The sequence below is a fragment of the Amblyomma americanum genome, chromosome 1 (assembly GCF_052857255.1).
Source record: "Amblyomma americanum isolate KBUSLIRL-KWMA chromosome 1, ASM5285725v1, whole genome shotgun sequence".
NCBI classification, from domain to species: Eukaryota; Metazoa; Arthropoda; class Arachnida; order Ixodida; family Ixodidae; genus Amblyomma; species Amblyomma americanum.
The window spans coordinates 499,383,603-499,407,818 of NC_135497.1; the positions used below are offsets into that span (position 1 = coordinate 499,383,603).

The 24,216-nt window shown below is 47.7% G+C and overlaps 1 protein-coding gene across 3 annotated transcripts in view; it reads left to right on the forward strand.

Moving 5' to 3' along the window:
• LOC144116121 (uncharacterized) overlaps positions 1–24,216 on the forward strand; it is a 344,387-nt gene that overhangs the window by 114,126 nt on the left and 206,045 nt on the right. The window contains exon 2 of one of the 3 annotated variants that reach the window (XM_077650806.1): positions 2,797–2,973. The exons of the other annotated variants lie outside the window; for them this stretch is intronic. The gene's annotated coding sequence lies outside the window, so the exon portion shown is untranslated. The remainder of the gene's footprint in view (positions 1–2,796; positions 2,974–24,216) is intronic. 3 annotated transcript variants of the gene reach the window in all.

The window sequence follows — 24,216 nt, forward strand, 5'->3', positions numbered from 1 at the left end:
ATTGTGGAACTGTAAAGAGGAGCCGCCAACGGAGTCTCTAATATAGGTTCCTAGTCTCGAGCAATGGGAGGGCCGTGTTGGTCAGCTCCGACCTGTGCGTTCAAACCCGGGCCATTGAATGGGCTACTCAAATCGCTGTCAGCCGTGTGCTGATAGCCGCCTAGCGCGGATCGTCTGCATTTGCATTTTCTGACTTAATAAATGTTTTGCAATCCGATAATGCACTGGCCTGCGAAGCTGATCTATTCGCGGGTTCGAATCTCGCTCGTGCCCATGAAGTGTTTTATTTGTTCATTGCGTCATCCGACCACCTGACACACTGAAGCCCACTCTTACGCTTGCCCTCATCGGTAACGACGTCGATATTGTCACAGCCTCCCATCTCCTTCGGTGGTGATGGATTTTCAAATTTGGCGGCGCGCTTTGATTGGTCCTTGGTGGTCACGTGACACCTGTGACATCATCACTGCTTCGTCCAATTGAGGAATTTCGTCTCTAACGTCGCCAGGGTTTTTTGTGTGACAGCTGTAATGCTAGCCTATTAACATTAACAATATGCTTTTCCTATTCAGCAAAAAGATATAACTGCTATGGAGAATTTGTGCAACTCACGGCTAATGGAACTGAATATTAATAACTGCAAAGTCATGCTTGTTTCCCGTGCAGATTCTTGTCCTAAACTTATTATTTAAATAACATTGCTTTAGTCTCCTTCAGCTCCTGCAAATTCCTCAGTGTTTATACTGCAAAAAATTTATCTTGGAAGAGGCATATTAATTATATTATCGATAATTCCAATGGAATGTTAGGTTATCTCCGCGAAACTTTTTCCAGCCCTCCATCCTCCATTAACTTGTACTTTTTAAGACACAAAAGCCCAAAACTCGAGAACGCATCATCAGAATGGGATCCTTCGCAGCTCACGTCAATCTAACCATTTCCCTACAACTTGTTCAAACTAATTCCACTCAAGTAGCCTTGATTGACTTGCCGTAAAATTTCGCGCTTGACTTTAATTCATTAACTTTTCCGCATTACCGTACTGCACATCGAACTAATTCTTCAACCAATCTATCTTCCCCATCGCACTGATCACATTCACTAAGTCAGTATCAGCTAGTCGTAGCAAAAACTTTCGTTCACTCATTTATTCCTCTTACTTCTCGCGGATGAAACCATCTTCCCGTTAAAATTGTGTCCAACGATAAAGACCGACATTTTTGCAACTCTTTAGCTAGAATTGTAGATTAGGAGACACTTATTTCGACAACCTTTTACTGCATTTTATTCAAATTGTTTTACGTTATGAGCACTCCCCTAAGTAATGCCTCTGTCCCTGATAGAATTGAATAAGAATTAATATACCCAAGGGTTGAGGAAGTGTTCGTTTCCTTTTTTCAGCGAATAGTATTTTATACGGATGAATTGCTGTTTTTCTTTTCGGTAGTATATTGTGGCCCCCCCGTACGGTCAAGAATCGCGTAGAGTTACTCTTGGCCTTTTTTTTTTTTTGCACGAACAATTTTTTTTCCAGTATATAAAACACAGATGGTCGGTTTTAGGTCCTTATTCTCAGAAGGAAATTCTGTGGCGATTTCAAAGCAACACTGAGGGAGTTAAATCATCGAACTGTCAAGCAGAATCGTGAGTGAAAGCTTTGATCTAAACACTGGGTTATCGTGATGTCGTTTGCGCTTTGTGCTAAGGCAGGAGGACGGCGAATCACGTGGCCTGCGTGCTGACGGCAGCGATCGAACTGGCGCTGAACTTTCGCGGCAGCCATAACTTGGCGCTTCTTCGTGACGCCTTTGCACGTATAAGAACTGCAGATTGGGCTAGTTGGTATTGATGCTTAGTGGTGGTTCAACAGCGCAAACACACACAGACCAAGTAAGAGACAATGCACACAAACCATCGTCTCTTACTTGGTCTGCGTGTGTTTGCGCTGTTGAACCACCACTATGCCTTTGCACAGTTCCGCGTCAGTATCCCTAGATGCAGGGGAAAAACATCGCTCAAAAAAGAAATGGCCTGGAGCGAGTGATGACAGCGAGGATCGAAGCAGCGCTGCGGAGCAGACAACGCTTGGCGAGGAGGTGGATCGAGCCTTCCGGTCCGCAGGTGCACGTGTCTCAGGCAGCGGAGCAATGCTTCGAAAAGCACAGCTGCGATACTTAATCCCACGATACGACTAAATTACGCTTGCGGTAAAAATGTAAAGCGTTTAAATTTCACCCATGACCTGGTGAACATCGTACTCCAGATCCAGCCATGTGCGTGCCTCACATGACAATGATACCCATCTTCTTCGGTTAAAACATTCAATAATCGAATTCGGCATACTTTTGTAGGTTCTTTTTTGGGTTAAAACCAAAAAATCCTGTTCCTAAATGTAGCACAGACTTAGGAATAAAATAGCTTAGAATGACAAATACTCAAATTAGTGCTGAAGAAGGAAGAAAGGAAGCAGCAAACAAATGAGAACACAAATAGCTCAGAACTGCAAGAGAAATATACCTATAGGATGCTGTTGTATAGTTAGTTCTTGTTTCCTTTTCAATGTGAACACCGCCAGAGGGCTACAGTTGTGTGCATATATATATATGCGTGCGTCACTGAATAAACGGGGTTTCGTGCCATGCGTTTGCTGTCATGGTTCATGGTCTTCAAGGGCGGTTCACGCCTACACTACATTGGCGACGAGGATGAACGGAAGAGCGGGCGTATCAACCTTTTCGCTTCCAGTCATGAGCTTTTCCGGATTCGCACCACCGCCCCCATTTCTGCCTGTTCCAGGTCGCCCGGCTGTTCCTTGGTCACAATGGGTGCGACTATTCGAGAACTACATGCTGACTTCGGGAGCGTCTGATTTTTCGGCAGAGCGTCGCAAAGCCCTTCTTATCCACAGTCTGGGCGTCGAAGGCCAGCGAATATTCTTCACGCTTCCTGGGTCAGCCAAAGACGCCAATGAAGGTGAGAGCGCTACCGCTAAGGATCTGCCAGCAGATAGTGAGGGCGCAAGCACCGGACTGTTGCCAAAACAGACAGAGACGGCACCTTCGCCATATGACGATGCGGTTACAGCCTTGGGGAACCATTTTACCACCCGAACTAATATCGTCGTAGAACGTCACCGTTTTCGCAAACGCGTCCAGCAGCCAGGTGAATCTATCAACGAATATGTTGTTGCATTACGTGAGCATGCAGCTGCTTTTTCGTTCGCCGTGCTTGAGGATGCGCTCCGTGATCAGTTCCTGACAGGCATTTCTTCGCAACATGTCCGTGAGCGTCTGTTGCTCGATGGCTCGAGTCTTTCTTTTTCGCGTGCTGTGCTTGTGGCCACTCAGCTAGAACAGACAACTCAAGACGTCCAAGCTTTTGCGTCTACAAGTGTACAGCATGTCGCAACTAAGAACAACGCCCCCTTCCACTGCTTTCGTTGCGGTTCTAATCAGCACTCGGCTGCGTCGTTCCACTGCCCGGCTAAAGGGAAACGCTGCCATTGCTGCGGTCGGGTCGGTCATTTCAAGTCAGTGTGCAATAAGGATCGACGCGTTGCTTCTGTTCGGGAACTAAGCAGCGAAGAACGCAGTGACGTTGCAAACATTCTGGTAGTGGCCGCATCCTCTCACCCTGGTATTCATATTGATGTCTTAGTAGGAAACACCAGCGTAGCATTCTTAGTTGATTCGGGATCAGCAGTTTCCATTATGTCGTACAGCCTCTTCAACCAGCATTTCTCCAGTAAAGCACACTGTACTGCCCCGATAGTTAAATTATTGGACTATTCAAGACAGCCCATACCAATGCATCGATATTTTCTCTGAGGTTACGTACATGGCTCGTACAGCATCCATTTTGTTTTATGTCGTGTATCGGGGCACTTCGCTTCTCGGTATCGATGCGATTAGAGCTCTTAATCTACGAATTGAGGGCTCATCCCTTTGTTGCCTTGAGACAACTGCCACTGCAGCTGGTAGCCAAGAACGATGTTCTGTAAAAGAAACGCATCCGTGTTATGCTGGGCTCCCCAGCTACTTAAGAAAAGAGTTCCATTGTCTGTTTGGAGAGGGCATTGGTCTGGCTAAGACTTTTGTTCACCAGGTCAAAACGCGTCCATCCGTCCAACCCACTGCGTCTAAGCTTCGCCGCCTACCACTGTCATTACGACCTTTGGTCTCAGAAGAACTTCGTCGGCTGGAAGAGACGGATGTGATTGAGCGCGTCAACGCATCAGAATGGGTCTCCCCTATCGTCGTGGTAAAAAAAAAAAAAGATGGAGGGATTCGCCTCTATGTCGACCTTCGAGAAGCCAACAAGGCCGTCGTGCCGGACAATTTTCCGCTTCCCCACACTGAAGAACTTCTGCACAGTCTTGTGGGTGCAACACACTTTTCCAAGTTAGATCTGGCATCTGCTTATCACCAAGTTTTGCTACATCCAGAGAGCCGTGATTTAACAGCCTTCGTAACACACGACGGACTTTATCGCTTCAAGCGTGTGTGCTTTGGGTTAGCTTCCGCCCCCTCGGCCTTCCAACGCATGATGTCGCAAATTCTTCAAGGATGTTCTGGCGTCTTGTTTTACATCGACGACATCATCGTTTTTGGAAAGAGTGAAAAAGACCACTGGGCAAACCTTGCGACCGTTCTCAGGCGTATAAAAGAAGCAGGGCTCAAGCTAAATGACAAGTGCATTTTGCACAAATGAACTTTCATTCTTGGGCCACAAAGTCACGCCCGATGGCATCATTCCACAACCTGAGAAGGTAGAATCCATCAAAAACATCCCTGCTCCCACGGATGCTGCTGGTCTTCGATCTTTCCTTGGCTTAGTGGAATATTACGCAAAGTTCGTTCCAAATTTAGCACATGTTGTCGAGCCTATGCGGGCCCTTCTTCGAAAGAATGTGCCTTTTATTTGGTCTGAGAATGTTGATGCCAGCTTTCAAAAGGTTAAGTCCATGCTCGATTTCGGGACAGTGCTCCGGATGTTCGACGCATCTCTTCCAGTCGTTGTCGCCACAGATGCATCCGACTGCGGCCTCGGAGCAGTTCTTCAACAGATGCATGGGCACAAGTTATTCACAGTGGCGTTTGCGTCAAGGACTCTGACGCCTGCAGAAAGAAGGTACGCCGTGGGAGAACGCGAAGCGCTCGCGTGTGTCTGGGCTATCGAGCATTGGCACACATATCTTTGGGGACGCCACTTCACACTGTACACAGATCACCAGGCTTTGGTATCTCTCTTGTCAAGTCAAGGTACTGGTAGACGGCCGCTGCGCATAGCACGCTGGGCAGAGCGACTTCTTCGGTATAACTATACGGTGCAATACCGGAAGGGATTGGAAAACCAAGTTGCAGACGCTCTGTCCCGTCTTCCAGTTGCGTTACAGCAGGACGAAACGTCTATAGACGAAGTGGTAGCATTCATTCAAGCGCCATCGTGCATCACCAAAGAGTAATTCCAGCAGAGTCTAGCTGAAGACAACATGTTACAACAAGTCATTTCTTACGTCCAGTCGTCGTGGCCTTCGCACAAATTACTTCCGGTTGAACTTAAGCCATATGGCAAGGTACAGCAAGAATTTTCCGTTGTTGATAACTTGTTGCTCCGCGGAGAGCGTCTTATTGTTCCAGAAGCACTGACTCCGCAAGTGATCGCCACAGCACATGAGGCCCATCCCGGAATTGTCAGGACGAAGGCGCGTCTACGAGAGCGGTTTTGGTGGCCGGGCATGGATCGGCAAGTCGAGCTCGCGATCCAGACCTGCAGCATCTGCCAGGGAGCAGACAAGAGCGCCAAAGTATCTGCTACACCACTGCAGCCAGTGCCATTCCCAGACGGTCCATGGCAAAAGATAGCATTCGACATCGTGGGACCCCTGGTTTGCGATTACTCTGGTGGACTATTTTTCGAAGTGGCCCGAGGTACACTTCAGCTCCGACGTCTCCACCACTACAGTCACAAAGTTTTTGCTTTCTGTATTTTCCCGTGAAGGTTACCCGGATGAAGTCGTTTGTGATAATGGGCCACAGTTCACGTCTAGAGAGTTTGAGCAATTTCTAAAAGATCGTGGCATCCGCCTTCTGCACTCATCCTTGTATCATCCTCAAGCGAACGGGGAAGTTGAACGCTTCAACAGAGTTTTCAAGTCGTATGTTCAAGTGGCAGCGTTAGAGCAGCGTCCGTTTCGTCAAGCAGTAATCGAGTACCTTGGAATTTACCTCTGCACTCCGCACGCTACTACGGGGTTTACCCCTGCATTACTGCTCCATGGACGCGTACCAAGAACAAGACTTGATATTGTCGGATACCCGTCGCCTGCCTTTTTCAGCTCCCCAGACTCTGAGCTGGAGCGCCTGCGCGAACGGGTGAAGAAGCAACAGCAGTACAGTAAGAAGTATACGGATAGCCGCAGGTCTGCGAAAGAGACTACTGTGAAAGTTGGGGACTATGTGCGGGTGAAGAAGCCAGCTACTTCGTTCAAGGGAGACTTCGCTTTCACTGGTCCCCGCAAGGTAACGAAGAAATATGGGCGATCGTCTTTCCGTCTCGACGACGGCAAGATATGGAATGCGGCCATGCTATCGAGGATTCCAGCGGCGCTTCAATCGTGGAACCCCAGCGAGAGTGGTGAGTGTGTCCGCATCCAGCATGGGTCGCCTTCTGACGCCCCACGATTGCTCGGACCAGTTATTTACACTCCGGACCCACCTCAAGACACAACAGAGGCGTTGCTTCCAACGCCGGACCCTCCGCGCCGTGTGCTGCCACCTCGCAAGAGACGACCGCCTGACAGATATGGCTACATTTGTTGTGATCATTTTTGTCAAACTGCAATGGTTTACATGTACATGTGCATTTGTTATTAGTAAATCCTTTGAGATGTTGCAATACGTACTAATCCACTAATTCACTAACCTTAACACAAAGGAAGGGAATATGTTGCATAGTTTGTTCTTGTTTACTTTTCAATGTGAACACCACCAGAGGGCTACAGTTGTGTGCATATATATGTGCGTGCGTCACTGAATAAACTGGGTTTCGTTCCATGCGTTTGCTGTCATGGTTCACGGTCTTCAAGGGCGGTTCACGCCTACACTACAGATGCGTTAGAATTGAGCACGTCACTCTACTACGCAGTTATCAGCGAGGATGAGACAAATGTTGATTCTCGCGTCTATTCTGCGCCGCGCCGTCGTGGGTGTTAATTCTACCCCTCTGACGCCCTGATTCACAGAAGGTGCCGATAAAATCCTTGCTTCCATCCGGTAATGTCCGGACATGCTGGGTTTGGTGCGTAGCGGAGGTGCGGCGAGCTCCGCTGCGGAGTCGTGGGCTGCAGAAGAAGGGCGATGAAAACTATCGGTCACTCGGAGGATACGCCCCCAGCACTATAGCCAGTCGCCTCTGCTGTCGGTCGTCCCACGTGTAATCGAGGTCTGTGGCTTGCATGTTTTACTTCACGCGGCTGTACAAAACGCTCGGGTAAGCGTTTCTGGCTTCACTGCCGAAAATGCGGTGAGTATCCTTGAGCGTTTGTAATTCTAAGGATTTCTCACATCATTCGCGAGTGCCGTTTTGGGGCTTACTTGAGGGCCGTATACTTTCAAGCGGTTCATTTACTTTCGATTTCATTCGGTTGTGGAGTCCACCGTAATGCGCACTCCTGCTGACGCATTATGTCCAGCCGTGCCACAGGCGTTATACCATGTTCCGCCAGTTCTTCGCCCAACCAGCGCATAATTTCTTTGCCGAGAGTGGACTAGTGCCGATGAAGCTATTCGGGTGTGTTAAGCCCGCCGCCAGCTCCGTCATTCATGGCTGTCGGGGCTGATTCACCAGTGCGGCATAGGCACGCGGTGCGTTTATACTTTTTTTTTTATTCGAGAAGTTGGCCATGAGGCATAAGTTGAAAAAGAAAAGGGGGGGGGGGGAAGGAATGCACGGGATTGAAAGTTAAAAGGAGTGAAGAACCGTTGCGCTGAGGTAGTCGCAGAGGTTGTTAATGAAACGGTTGTCCATTGTCCACTTCACGAAGTCACTTTCGCGGTTCCACCGCAGGCCAACCTCCCTGAGGAGCCGTTTTCTGATAGCAGCCGTCGCTGGACACGTCCACAACAAGTGCCGCACATCACATATGTCCGGTGCAGCGCCACAGTGAGGGCACCTGTCAGGTAGTGGCAGATCTTTGGCACGCCACCGATGACGGACAGATGGTGTCAGAGCCGCCCCAGCCCGAATCCGGCGCACGGATACCTCCTCCTGCCGAGTAAGACTACGGGGGAGAGGGTGCGAACACGGAGGAATTAGAGCGCGTGTTCGCTGGCGCAGAACTTCGGAATCGGAAACGTGGGACAGGAACGGATCTGGGAGATCTGCGTTTATACTTGTACGAGCAAGTGGCACCACGGCTGTGCTTATGCCACGACCACAGTGACGTCATCCCCCACAGCGTACGTCACCTAGAGCAGCGACCAGTGAAGGAGGATGAAATGAAATTAAGACGAATCGCTGCGAAACACGGCCCTAGACGCCTTTTCGCGCAGAGTTCTTTCCTCGATATGTGGCACTCAGAACAATATGGAAGATTCAGTTTCCTTTTCCACGGAACGCAAACGTCATTCTAAGGTTCCCAGTTCGATTTCACCAACGCTGACACTCCAACAAAAAAGTAACGACGCTAGTGCTAAATCACAGTATTTCACGCACTAGAGGGTAAAATGCCATTTCCGTACCAAAGTCTATCAGACGGCCCAGAGAGAAATTTGACGAAATGCTTTTGTGCATGAACAACCAACACTTCAAGTTTTGTATTTAGAAAATATTACTCCCCGCCACCCTTTACTTTGTTTTCTTTTTTTTTCAAGTGTAGCGTAAGAAAGCAGAACTCGCAGAGCTCGCCCGTGTTCAGAACGCAGACGAATGCCACGTCGGGACCACACTTTACGTTGGAGGACACAAATGTGCGAGTACAGCTTTCTTTTTACTGACAGCTGTGAAAAGCCAATCGACTTGCCTCTTGTGACGGCTTCCATTGTGATCAGCCTCCAGCTTTGACGCACACGGCCGCGAAGGAACTGCACTGTTTCCGCACTGCAAAAAAAAAAAAGAAAAGTCCGCGTCACGCACACTCAAAGAGTACTGTATTGCTCAAATCCAAATATAGATTCCGATAAGTACTTTTGATAGCTTTGACCAAGCATAACCTTCACCACCGAAGACTTAGGAAGAGCATTTCCCCTCTGCTTCTAAGCTGTGCTTTTCTGAGCAGAGGGACCACTGCAGATTAAAAAAAAAGACAACGTTACGTGGCGCTTTCTTTGTGGATGTAAAATATTAAGCGGTACTGCACCGGTGGCTTAGCGGTTTGAGCATCCGCCTCGCATGCGGGAGGTGCGGGGTTCGATTCCCAGTGACGCCGGGTACCCACCGGCGATAAAATAGCTACAAGCTTTCCCCTGGCTTGGGTCTCGACTGCTCAGGTGTAAAATGCTAGGAAAATAGGTCAAATAGCCTTGAGTAAACGGAAACACCCTGTGCCATGGCGCTCATTTTACCACAGATGCCCTTTCGCCACAAATAAAAAAAAATTAAGCACTTAGTGAGCCGTTGCGAGCATTTTGCCATCTAAAGTACAGGCAAAATATCAACTGTAGCGTGTCGACAGTGCTGTCGAAGTAAATGGCGGCACAGAATAAGGACATGTTTATCGCAATACAATGCACTTGCGCGAACAGATCCTTCGCGCACTTTGTAGAGTCGAATTTTAAAATTACGTTAAGAACTTTTTCTACTGTGTAAATATATGCATGTCGAAGAGTCCCTTTCGATGTCCTCTTCCTTTGAACAACGTCTTGAAGGCCAAAGCACCGCATACGTGCTAAGTACTTTTATTGCATTTTACTACGGTGAATTAACATGAATGTCTTTTAAACGCAATCTCCTCCAATGGAGCTGGCATGTCCCTGCACTGGCTGCATAATGTAGGTTGTTCCACGCGACTTAACTGTCGCGTAACTACCCCGCCTGGATGGCTCAGTAGTTTTGGCTTTCGGGTGCTGAGCCCCAGCTCGCAGGATCGGATCTCGGTTGCGAATACGACGTTTTCATGCAGGCGAAATGCAACAAGACCCGTGTGCTGTGCGACATCAGTGTTCTGCAAAGAAACCCGCGTAGCGATGTTCGTCCGGAGCGTTCCTCATAGCCCGGGCGCAGGTTCGGGACGTTGTACCTGCATTCCAAATCATATACGTACCATACCTGTAACGTAAATGTACGCACACATGGCTGCGGTTCGATGGAGGGCCACTTCAATCATATACGTCTTCTGCCAAGCGGGTTCCAGGAGCTACTCCTATAGTTTGCATGCGGCTGAGTAACGATTTGTGAGCATTATGAGCATGCGTGAAAGCGTTACATGCAAGAAATGCGTATGAACCGCGCGTAAGCTATGGGATCACCATAGTCTCAGGACCAAGGTTCCTGAGCGAATGTTGCCGGGTCCGTGTAAACGCCGGCAGATCACGTCGAGCAAACAGTGGCATGGGTACGGCGAGTCCATCTACGGATGGGCGCCGTAGCTATATATCCGCTCGGTAAAGTGCTCGTGAACGCTGTGAGTCGGGTGATATATGCAATGGGATCGAGACCAAAACTAAAACGCGGTTTGAGTACAGCCTCGACTGTGGCAGTCTGCCTGGAATCTGAACATCGTGCCTACACGTCCGCACTGCGATTCTTGACGCATGGCGCAACTGCGAATCCAATAGCTTGCGCCAGATACATGTGAACACGGAGCCATCGGGTCGGAGTGGCCGATGCTTGACCGGGCGTCTGGCTCGTTCAGCCTGTGCAGAGCATCTGTGTTCAAGCAGGATATTGACGGCAATTCTAACTACGCGCACAGCCCGGGTGAATTTTGTTTTAGAAAACGCCGAGGCTGCAGGAGAAAACTGAAGTCCCTCGACTTGTCAGGCAGCGCAATGCCTATTGCGATGGATGAAACTGAACAAAGAAAAATACTATTTGACATGTCACGAACCGCCCCCTTCGCGCTCCCTCCCCTTTTCCGACTTTCCTCCGTTTTTTGAACCCGCGCACGGCGCCCAAACAAGCGCGCTGTAGCTCTGAACCGGAGACGTCGCAATTCGTTCTCCACCGCGTCAGCGGGTGCTTGCGGCGGGCCAATGGCGGCCGGTGGACGGCGGCCATCATTAGGGCCATCAAAGCGCCGCGCCCACTGCGGCTGCTTCCACTTTCGCGCCGGCGTTCCGTTTCTGTCCAGAAGACACGCGCGTGTACGGTTTAGCATCTGCCTCCACCGCCGTCCGCGAGCTCGAAACGCTTACCCACCTCTGAATTATAATGGCGCGCGCGCTGCTCCGGGATGTGGCGCGTATCATCTCGCGCGCGCGTACATGCCGAGCTCATGCTGCGAGTGCTCTGCCGCCAGGCGCAGCCAGCAGTTCCTGCACTTTCTTATGCACGCACACATGCGCACGCGCAGTCAACCGCACGTTAGCTCTTTGCCGCTCATGCAGCGCCTCAGCGCAGTTCCGTGCACTGGTGCCAGCGCTGTGGAGTGTGATGCGATGCGGACACAGGGAAGAAGCCGATGCTCTGACAGCGGTGTTTGGCTAGGATTGTTTGGGGCAAGTTTAATGCATTGAGGAGAATCTGCCAAGGCGGAGTTGATTTCAGTTAAGAGAATAATTAATCATTAGCGTCCACCGGAGATGAATGGAGCTTCTAATCGTTGCCGTATGGCTGCGTTCAGGTCAAAGCTAATGATTAATTAATATATCTTCGTTGGCAGTATGCAGTGTGAGAGGGAGAGCTAATCAAAATAATTGTACCACAAAGTCCCTGTCACCTTCTATTCGCGTGAAAGGAGACCAGAGACGCATCTGGTGGCGTCAACCTCTCTGCTTTTGTTTGTTAAGAGTTCCACTGCACCCTGACCGAAAGCAACTGCAGGATTCACAAATAATTTTCGCATCCTACCACTGTCGGTTCAGACGTGCCAGCTTCAACAGTATTCGAAGAGATATATGAAAGCTACACATCCGTTAAGTGTGTTCAATATTCGCGCAGTCTGATTCTTCTTGCTTACCTGGACAGCACTGAATCAGTCGAAAGCAGCGCGACTCAGTCCTAAGATGTCATATCCCAAAATTTGAGTCGTGAAGCATGTCAGGCTGAAAGAGGTTTTTACAGGACTTTAGAGATAGCACATGGGGTATTGCTCGATACCCTGGTGCCTTCAAATCTTTAAAACTACATAAGAAAGAGCTGCTAGCAGTCCACATCCACCGATAAAAATCTGGCTCTCGATTTTGACAAAGAATAATGAAGAAACAAGTCAGTTCACGGGAACGCACCGACGTGTGCTTTCCCGTGGCAGGAGGAGGAAACCTTGTACAAACGGCACGCACAAGCAACTATATGCTTAGGATTGGACTGGAAAATAGCGCCAAGAAAGCAGTTTTCGCCGTCTTCGCAGTATGGTTGGCGCCTGCAATGGGGGAAAAGTACGTTTTTGTCGCTTTGCAGGCCTTCCACGCTGAAGCAAAATGGCTTGCATCGCGGTTACAGCCAGCCTAGATCTATTTTCTGCGCGTTTTAACTCAGGCGACCCGTGTTATTTTATCCTGCCTATGCTACTGCGAATTCGGGCAGAGCGGCACAGCAGGAACTCGACCACAGGGTACTGCAGGTCTGTCTGCGTACATAAATGATGCAGCTGCTCTGTTCGTAGTAAGCAACACGAACTGCACACTCCACAACGCTGAGTCGAACTTCTCTCACTGTTCGCGAAATGAAAGCGTCAGAGAAGACAAACAAACAGAGTTGAATGCACAGAAATGAGTCACTCCGCCCGTGCCTTGCCTCTTCTGGGTGGGTCATGGAGCATTGCGAGGCGCGATTGATGACTTGGGCAGGAGCGTGCGCTCTCTAATCAGCGCTCAGAGGGGGCCATTGGATGTAACCAGTGAGCGTTCGAGGGCCATCTGGGGATCGCTGGAGCAGTTCGTCGCCGCCTCTGAGTGCACGCGTCCTCACTGGCACCGAGACGCTTGGGCTGAGTCGCTTTTTTCCTCGGGGCTTTGCCCCTGCGAGAGCATTTTCGATTCACTGCTGGCAGTGTGCAACTCTGATCTTCGGTCATGATACCCGTAGCGTGGATTCCCTTCTGTGCTGGCGTGGAAAAAAAAGCGGCATGGTCAGAATGTTTTCTTAAAGCGATGAAGTTTTGCGTCCTACTATAGATGAGAAAAGATGAATACTTCAAATTTTATGTTCATTTCCCACTGAGAGAGTGGGTTTCGCCCTTTGTATGGTCTCGTTACATAACGCTTGAATTCTCAGCCTAAATTTGGAACTTCTCAGGCTTGAGTTGTTTTCCGAGAGCGACACAATAAACAGGCTCCGCGGTGGATTAGGCAACAGAGAGCTTTGTCTGATATATCTGTCCCAATATATCTCTTGGTGAACTCTGCAAGTATGCGAAAACAACACTATGTCAGCCTCTTAATTGGCTTGCCGCCACGCATGCATAGTCCACACAAGCGGCCAATAGTCCTACGTGCCACACTAGCGGCGCTTATAGACGACGGAGATTTGCGTATATTCCCACCGCTTTGTCAGCCCGCTTATTTTTCAAAGCCAGCTGCAATGATGATACGTAATGCGTTATAATGAATAGATGGGAACGTGGCACCACTGTGAAGTGGACAGGACTATAATGAGGGGCTAGTTAGTGGTGTGGCGTGGAAAACGAACGTCGTGGCAGGAACGCTTCAAGGCAAGGATCTGGAGGGTGTTGTTGACCTGTCATTTTACTCGCACTCAGTCTACGGTAGGAGAATAGGTAGGTATATTTTTCTGCTAAAAAAAAGTGCAAACCTTGTCTAAGTTGAACCCGCACTGTAAAAGGATCAAAGTGTTCTATTGACGATTACCTGGCGAAGGGTAAAAAGCGAGTACTACGCGATAAAAATAATTTGCTGCAAACTTTGCACGTGCTCGTCTATGCACATCTAATTCATATTTCGTGAAGGGATACAAACGCTCGAAATACGTAGTAAACTCGGGCGACACAAGATGATGTGTCAACTACTTCACCAGCAATTGAAACTTGACGTTACTAAATATATTTCCTTTTCTAAAGCAAGATCGACGCGTCACAAACATTCTAATACACTTAACGTGCACCCTTTCCATACTGACTGCTTCAAATACTCATTTTTTCTGTTTACCACTCGTGAATGGCACAGTCTAAACCCTTCAATAACAAGCAGCTCATCGTTAGGAAAGTTCAGCGCTGCTATCGGAGCTCGGTACTTAATTAGCAAATATTTTTGTGCGTGTGTTTTCTGTGTTGCTAATATTGCTTCCTATTCTGTGTGTCTTTTTAATGTTAACTTTGTTCAGGTATGCACAGACTACCAGTATTGTATTCGGAAATAGTGCGGTGTAACTTCTGTCATAACGCCTATTGTGATAAATAAAATGTATCTCAAGTCTCACATAAGCACGCGTTCTTTTTTTTTTTCCCCTTGAAGTGCACGGACGGAGCGCTAACAGATACTTAACAACAAACAGATAAACCAAAAACGTGGGCTCATTTATGACGTCTGTTAGAGATCAGCTGCCTAACGTGATATGCAAGTTTAAGCTCAACGCCAGATGGTCCGTGCCACAGGTGGCGCCTGTGGTATGACACGTACGCGCCAAAGAGGGGAAGAGGTAGCTGCATGGCGAGAACATGGCTTCGTGGCAGCTCTTTTGTGGTGGATGTGGAAGAATAAGAGCAATACGAGGGTGCAACGGCCAGCTAAAATTACGTGACAATTTTTTGTAGAGTCTGAGGCAGTTGGAAATTCCACGAGGGCTTGCAAAAGCCGGCCAGGAAAAAGCTGGCTGTATGCCTAGCCAGATAACTGCATATAACTTCAGAAATCATTCACTAAGTGTAACCACGTGGACAACAAGGGACGAAGAAAGAAAGAAACAGACAGGACGGAGCGCCGAACTTCAACTGAGTTTTAGTTGACGCACGGTACATTTTTACATTCGTCTTAATCGCGCCTGGAAACTAACAAACAGCCATCACAAAACGCTGTCATGCCGGCTTGTGCAGCACAGATTTTCATTTATATATGAGAACTCTTTTTTTAAGTAAGCAAGTCTGACATGTATTTCTAACGGACAAGCCAAATTCTTTCTTTGTATATTAAGCTTGGAAAATTTCTCAGCTAATTTGGGACGCGAATTTATTGAACATTCTCGTTTCGCGGAACCGAGGCGCGCAGCCATGGCAGTCTCGACAAGCGTCGCCCAGTTGCCAGTGAGCCTACTCCTGCGCGGTGCTCCTGTATGCCCTGACTTTAATGCAACGTCCCGTACGTCCTAAGTAGTATTTGCCATAGCACAGGGGTATTCGATAAACAACTCCACTTTCGCCTGGTCGGACCTGTCTACGTGCTTGATGCTGCAATCCACCTTCTGGCTTCCCTTCTCCATACTGCACATGTCAGCAAGATCTTAAGGCGCCGTAAAGACCACCGGGACGTCACCGGAGGCAGACAGGAGGAATTTTTGGAGGGAACGAGCAGCACGGATGCCGCTTTTCTCGAGGCTATAGTTGACGCTTATTAAAGCGAAAATTTGGGCAAGTAAGCGCTAGCAAATATGATTTTGTATAGTCTGTGCAATAGACTTTGATGCTTTTATGCCGAATTGATGTGCTGTTCCAACCACGGTGGCCTCAGTTCCACGAACGCGAAATACAAAAAAAAAACACGTACGTGTGCAGCGGTATGCACGTTATAAAGGCCCATGTAGTCGAGACAAATTCGGAGCCTTTCAATACAAGTTCCTTTTGCCCATGTGGAGTTGCGGAGCGTTCAAATGCGCATACCACATCATACTATGCCGTACCACCATACCGAGCGATACCGTGCCGTACCACACCATAACATACTAAAATTGAAGTGGAGTGGAGTTCTGCCGTACTGCAGTGCAGTTCCCCGAACATCTAAAAACAATGTTCTTCTCGGGTGTACGTTCAAGCTGGAAACGCGTTCATAAACTCTATACCGCGTCAAGACGCTCCCACCCGGTACATTCATTTACCCGCTTCATTCTGTGCATATTAGTGGAATTAGCCTTATTACTGTGTCATCAATTTAGAAACCCGACATTCTCACCCCCTTTCTTTTGCCCCGTACTTTGCTACGACCAGTTTATTTAAGCACTCTTTTTTTTCCCCCTGACAGTCACTGATTGGAACGGTTTACCAGCTTATTGTGTACGATCTCTTGACCTTATGAGTGACCGCGCATTATGTTACGTGTGGTATTACCACTCATTTCCTACTGCTCGTAATTTGTTTTTCTTGCATTGTGATTTGCAGTTTTACATTGAAATATTTTGACTTTGTGCCCCACTCGTGCTTGGTCTTCACGGCCTGCAGTATGTGATAAATAAATAAATAAATAAATAAATAAATAAATAAATAAATAAATAAATAAATAAATAAATAAATAAATAAATAAATAAATAAAAGTATAGGGAAGTTTCTCTGTCTTCGATACAGAGTGCTTTTCGGTCCATGGCGTGGTGAAGCCCCATTAAGAAGCATTGCGTGACTTAAAGTTACTGGCGGGGAAGCATTTCTTGTTAGGTTCTTTTCAGGGATAAAGTATCAATTTTTCCTTATTTGCACCAAAACTTCTCTTCGAGGTGCGACTAAACTATATTGTCAGTTTCCACGCGAAAATTTCCGCGGTTTCGTAACCGACCAGGCATGCTTTCTTTAGATCAGCTAAGCAAAAGCAGAAAGAACTAAGAAAGCTATCGCATTTCTTAAATATTCCCTATTGGTGTACGGTGAGGTAGCTTCATAGCGTACTTTTAGCATCAAGTTATCCTCGGTTATTAATAATGGCTTTATGGATATCACCATGAAGTACTGTCTACCCACTGCACGAAGGCGCTGTTGTGCTGGCAGGGAGAACGAGGGTGCGACTGGCTGTTCTGGAAAACACATGTATCGGCATGGCGACCGCGTAATCTCGCCATTCATCGCAGGTTCACATCGCGACGAAGACACGCGTTATCCTTGACCAGAGGGACTTTGCGCCTCTCCAAGTGAAAGAGCAAGGAAAGTAAATTAGGTCTGGTAAAGCCGCGTGCATGTGAATTACGAGGACTGGTATACGTAAAGAGAACTGTGCGAGGCACTTGTAAATAAACATGCAAGAGGAGAGACATTCCGGAACCGGGCGCCTCTGTCCAGTTCAAGGCCGGGCACATTGAAGTTGCACACTGACCGACCAATCTGGCGGCACGCTTTTTCGAAGGGTGCACCCCGCTAGCACAGAGCCTAACGCGGTACACCGTGCGACAGGCCATTTAGAAGCGAGTCGAGCTCAGCGGCTGGTCTCATTGAAGCGCCGGCAGAAATTTATCTCGCAACGCCGATGCGCGCCTCCAATGTACACAGCGCAGCGTGAAGCCTCCGCAAGTAAGGCCGCCCGACAAATATATGCCTGTGTGTGCATGTGCGCGCGCCTGGAGGGTGGGCACTAGTTCGGCTGCTCGACACGCGATGTGGCCATATGCAAGGTGCGTGGTGCAGATGCGTTCCGGATTGGGCCGCATGGGCTGCTTGACCAACCCGGCTGGCCCGTCATCAATTGAGTGACTAGGTTCTTTTCGCGCACAAGCTTTGTGGTGCGCGAGAAATAACCGCAGAGCGAACTCTGGTCGTTAATTTTCGGAAGGTTTACGACCACCACTAAGAGCAAGGCGTGCTTGCCGCAGACCAAAAGCGATAGTAGGTTTTTTTTTCATATCTAAGTCTATTACAAGCTGTGCGTGGTCTTTATTTCTCTGCTTTATTTCTCTTGATGAAGAGGGGCTGAAGAGTAAAATTGTGTTGTTGCGATTGCAATGAATTATTTTAAGATATTCCCTCGGTGGCCGACCCTCAACTCTATCAATGGGAAGTTGTTGACTGCGTGTTTCTCTTTTAACTATTTTTTTCTTTTCGAGGTAGCTTCGTGCGCAAGCCCTTTAACCTCTGTTCTTATAGAAAGCATGAAAAGTGGCTGACCCACCGTGCGATGGAGCCTGTGCTGTGGAGGCACAATGCAGCCGACCAAATCGATTACGAAATGATTATATCGTGTTAGTTAATAAACAGAGAAGTCCTTTTTAATTGCCGTTTTGCAACACAAATCTGTAAGAGTATGGTTCGACAATAAATTGAAGCTAAACAGAACCGATGTAAATAAAGGGCATTTTTTTTTAAGGAAGTAGGGGGGAGGGGTGATGAGGAGCAAGGTAAATGACGTTGTCGAAAACTAGGCCTGTTTTTTTTTTATTCGGGAGTTAGCGAGTTCTGCCATCATCATCATCAACAGCCGAATTACATACCACTGCAGGATAAAGGCATCTCCCATACTTCTGCAAATAACCCTTTCCTGCGACACTCTAACCCCGCAAACTTCCCACCCTCATCCGCGCACCGGACTCTCCGCCACCCTCCGCTACGCTTGCCTTGTCTTGGAATCCACCCCGTTAACCCTAAACGACCATTGGCAACCTTTCCTTCGCATTTCATGTCCTGACCATTCCAATTTCTTCCTCTTGATTTCGTCTAGAATTTCATTAACTCGCATTTGTTCCTGACGCTCACTTCCTGTCTTTTAATTCTGCAACTATCATTTTCCTGTCCGAAGCTTCCGGCGCTATTATCATTTTAAGTTCAAGCTTTTCCGTTAGCGCCAAGTTTCTGCCCTTTGTGGAGCAGTAGCACGATACAACTGGTGTACACTCTCTTCTTGAGAGACACTGGTGAGATGCTTTTCATGACATGAGAGTGCCTGACAAATTCACTCCGCCTCAACCTCATTGTCTTCGTTATGTCACGCCGGTGGTGCGGATATGAGGCCCCTACCTGCCCAAATGTACACGTATTCTCTAACCTATTGCATTGCTTCGTTGCCTGTCATATACTATTATTACGTTCCCAGACTGTTTAAGGTTATTTTAGTTTACTTCAAATTAATTTTTCGACCCAGAGTTATGCTTTGCCTTTTTAGTTCCTCAGTCATACTACGCAGATCGCATCCTGAGTTCCTTAGCAAGGAAATGTGATCACAGATCGGAGGTTACTAAGATATTCTACATTACCTATCCCTCCGTTCCCAATCCATTTCTCGAAACACACCTTGTAAGCATGCGGTGCATAGTAGTGGAGGGATCGTGTCTCGCTGGCGGACAACCTTGCTGAGTAGTGTTTTGCCACTTTCCTTGTGGCAGGCTATGATCGCTGTGTAGGCCCTGTAGCTATTTTCCTGCATTTCTTCATATCCATTGTCTTTCTTTATTTTATCCTTTGAGCTCACGACCTGAATTCAGATTATGAGACTGACGCGCTGCCTACTGCGCTACCGAGGCGGATAATTTCTTCCTTTCTTTCACTCCCTCCTTTATCCCTTCCCTTACGGCGCGGCTCAGGTGTCCAACGATATATGAGACAGATACTGCGCCATGTCCTTTCCCCCCAAAAAAACAATTATTATCCTTTGAGCTATACAGCTGCTCAGGTGCTGAAGCAAAAGGCATGCGTACACTCTGCTGCAAAGAACAATGCAGCAAGCAAAACATTCTTTAAAAATACAATGAATAACACAGCAACACAACAAAACTTGTCAAGAATCTAGCCCAACAACTTTAAAGACGTCATTTATTAATAGAATAAGGTAAATATCTTTTAATACATTTCCTGAACCCCACGACTGATTTTGATATTTGCAATTTTTCCAAGATACTAGGATTATAGTTCAGCAATGTCGATATTGGAATAATAATAATAATAATAATTGGTTTTTTGGGGGAAAGGAAGTGGCGCAGTATCTGTCTCATATATCTTTGGACACCTGAACCGCGCCGTAAGGGAAGGGATAAAGGAGGGAGTGAAAGAAGAAAGGAAGAAAGAGGTGCCGTAGTGGAGGGTTCCGGAATAATTTCGACCACCTGGGGATCTTTAACGTGCACTGACATCGCACAGCACACGGGCGCCTTAGCGTTTTTCCTCCATAAAAACGCAGCCGCCGCGGTCGGGTTCGAACCCGGGAGCTCCGGATCAGTAGTCGAGCGCCCTAACCACTGAGCCACCGCGGCGGGGCCGATATTGGAAGTGCAAGTTCTGTTTTCCGTAATTTGTGCGCATCATTGGGACAGAACATGTGTCATGCCTAAAGTTATATGGAGTTTCTTTTCTGGCAAAGGTCTGATTAAACTATGTGTGATCAGCGCGTCTGAGACGGAAAGCTTCCAGTGAAAAATTATGCAACAAGGGGCAGTCTATAGCACATATATCAAGCTTATCAAAATTATCAAAGAAGAGCTTAGTATGTGGAAAAAATCAAGGTTACAAATTAACTTTACTGCTCTTTTCTGCAGGCTGAAAAGTGACATAAGGTTAGTTTTGGTGATGATACCCTATAACAAAATGGAATAGTATAGGCGAGAGTGTGTTAATGTACAAATATAGCTTTTTTTAGGTTCATTGCAATAAAATGCTTCATCATGTAATCAGTCCCGTCGCTCAACGTATATGAGCTCGGTGGGACACTAGGTGAACTCACAAATATTGACTCCCGTGGAACCATGCACCTAAAAGTTTTGCGCACGAAGTATTTTGTGTAATGCGGTCCCCAAACTTAACTCGTAGTTACACATACCAGCTGCTTTCCTTTGGGTCTGAATATGACATACTTTGTTTTGTCAGAGTTTAAGTGCAGTCGATATGATGGCCAGAGAACAAAACACTCGTGTCATTACAGGATGTAACACTGTTCGCCACGTGTTTAAGATGCTAACTATGTCGTTAATAAGCACCAGAAATAAAGTTAGACCTAGGCTTGACCCCTGAGGAACCCCACAGTTTATATCAAGGAGCTGAGATCTGGACCCTTGTATCGAAACGAACTTATGTCCAACATTCGTGCACGAAAATATTTGAAAATTGATAAACAGTAAGGTACTAGTATATAAATATTGAACGTAATGGTCCATTATTTCGATGCATAGCAAAAATTTTCTTTTAGTGTGCTTCCATCGCAGGAATCGAGCAGTTAAGACTGCAATATAAAGCCAATGGGGAGCGGTTTTACGATAAAAAAAAGTGTTAATAGCAAAAAATCCAAATCTGCCAATGGGAGATCTGCGCATATATTGATCGTTATAGTGGATGCTTGCAATATATGAAAAAATTGCGCTCATAAGACTTTTTCCGATTCAAAAATGATTTTGTTCAGAATTGTTGGGTGTGTTTTCGTGAGCTGATAGTTTTTCATTAATGCATACGCCATAACCCTTATGCGATACCAGGGTAACTTTTTGAGCAAAATATCCTGATTGATGGAGTCAAAAGCCTTCCTAAAATCCAAAAACACTCCAAATGTATACATCTTCTTTTCAATACCTCTTCTACACCGTGCTATACAGGGTTCGCTTCACAGAGGGAATATTTCCTGGCCCAAGGTGAGGTAGTAAATTCACGTGTCATTATTGAAAGCCTGAAAAGTGATCAGTTCAAATTATGCCTAATTTTTTGTTACTGTCCAGCTATAAATAGCCCCCACTAATAACTATTTTCCAATCGCATAACTTCAAAACCTCAGCCCCACAACTCATGCCAGCCTTCCCATCTCTTCTCCGAAAAAGAAAAAAGAAAAACCGCTACCGCCTTTTGCGAAGTAGCCCACAGCTCTTGAGCCTTTCTTTCCACCCTGATGCAATTCGCTTCAGCGGCCGAAGGACTCAAGTAGTGGAGGTCTGTTGTATAAATCGCCACTTCTGACTTGGCCGCCTACTAAGTCAACCATTCTGCATTACGCCCTAATCGCGCTCAACGCAAAGGCTGCTGCGTAAATGACACCGGGCAATACCGGCAGGGAGGCATTGTGCTAGCGTGACGCCCGACGGCTCCCCGTTCGAAATGGAGCGCGCACTCGCGCCGGCAACGATCTTTCATTGTTCTGCTCTGGTCGACCGAATCGCCGCTCGCCGGGAGCCGCGCTCCGAAGGAACAGCCGTCGGCTTGGTTCTTTTTTGGCTCTTTTTACCATTTTCGCCAGAAATATACAACGACACCTGGGTGTTTTCTCCTGTTTGTTACAACCAAACGACAGAGCGTTAGAGTGGTTGTGGCCACCACTATTTCCTTTTTTGCGTGTGAGTGTGTATCAGAGGGAGAGAGATAGAACTGGGTTTACTATTGTTTGATATAAATAGGACATGATTCAACTTGCGGGTACAGCGAACGGGTGCGAAGATTCGAGAGCCGCAATTAACTGGCAGAATCAACTATGTTGCCTGCCGGTGCTTCCGTGCAGTGCTGGACAGAAGGCCAACCCAGCCTCTCGGAGTACACAAGAACCGCATCGGAGTGGTATACGTCTCGGTCTGGTGATGTTGCCTGTCTAACGCGACAGCGTTAAGGGTCCCGTTCAGCGGAAGACCCGGCGTCGTCATCGTCGGCGGCGGCGTGCGCGAAAAGTGCCCAGAGAAACAGCTGGCTCACCTGCCAGCTAGTTCACGTGGCCTTGTGACGTCATCACAACCTGCCCACCAGATTGCGAGAAAACTGCCCACTATGGCAGGTGGCAGTCGCGAGAGGTTAAATTAACCACTGGAGAGGGGGACTGGCCGCTGCACCGCTGCGTCAAGAATGGTATGAACACTCCTGAAGGTCTATAAACGCAAACTAGACATGGACAGCGTCTGCGAAGTGATGCGCAAAGAGGACCCCGTGCCGCTGAAGGATCCCATTCACGCTATCGCGTTAATAGGCCTTTGTTCAAGCTCGTATTTGTACCTTGGCCCTCAAGCGGGGAAGTGGCAAGCACCCACTGAATAGCTCGCCACCAAAGTTTTGCACGCAGATTTGGTAATCGCTCTCGTAAGGCGAACAAGAAAAGAATACAGATGCGGTGTCGCGCGCAAGGTTACACGCTGGACCATTAGACAGCGCATCTACTGATCAATGCGACGAGTTTAAGTATAACACAACTTCCGGTGATGATAACTGCGGATAATTTTGGCTGCCTGCCCGGTTACTTCAATCGATATCTCAGTGTGCGAATCGTTTTTGCATTACACTTCCTCCAGTATGAGACAGACTCGGCTATGTTCGCTACAACCATTGGGCAACCCCAGCAGGCAAGAAAGAGACCTCGTCTTCATTGTGGGAGCAACGATTCACTCCATCTAGCTCCTACAAGTGGCGCAGCGGCAGTACAACATGGTGGGCGAAATGGCGATAACGCCACTGCCAAAGGTTGCCTCTTTACAGGAAAAGCGGCTGGGTGACGCTGTGTCAGATTTTTGATAAATTTAGCAGGTATATAGTAGCATAGGAGCATCAAGTTATTTCCAGTGATTACAACGTTGCTGAAGTTGAGTCTGGCTGTATTGCAGGCTCGAGAGAAGTGGTAAACGCCGAGATATGTACGGAGTCGGTTCGCAGGAAAGGCAGGTGTTGATAGGAATTTCACCAAGTTGAGGCATGCACCGCAGTATAATGTTTCATATAATAATTTCACCGCAGTATAATGTTACAACGACAAGTAATCTGGATTTTATGTGTGTTTTTTCTAGCGCGTTCCCGCGTGACGAAAAAGTTTATTTTGAGCACGCCGTTATTACACCCGGCACAGCGGCTACTTTTTCTAGAGCATATACTGGCCCCGAATACGGTAACAGGAGAAAAAATGTACCGTGATTCCCAGTATACAGTCCACACGTGGTTTATAGTGCGTAGGGCTCAATTTTCGCGGCAAAAGTTATTTAATTACATTCTCCGCACCAGGTAGACCGAATAGCGCTGGGCATTGCATGTTCTATTAGTCTATCGGGTTTAACGTCCCAAAGCGACTCAGGCTGTGAGGGACGCCGTAATGAAGGGCTCCGGAAATTTCGACCACCTGGACTTTAACGCGCACTGACACCCCACAGTGCACGGACCTCTAGAATTTCGCCTCCATCGAAAGGCGACCGCCGCGGCTGGGGTCGAACCCACGTCTTTCGGGTCAGCAGCCAAGGGCCACAACCAAATGAGCCGCCGCCGCGGCTGCATGCCATATTGGGCGATATCGAAAAAGAGAACATGTATAGTCATACAGAATCTGC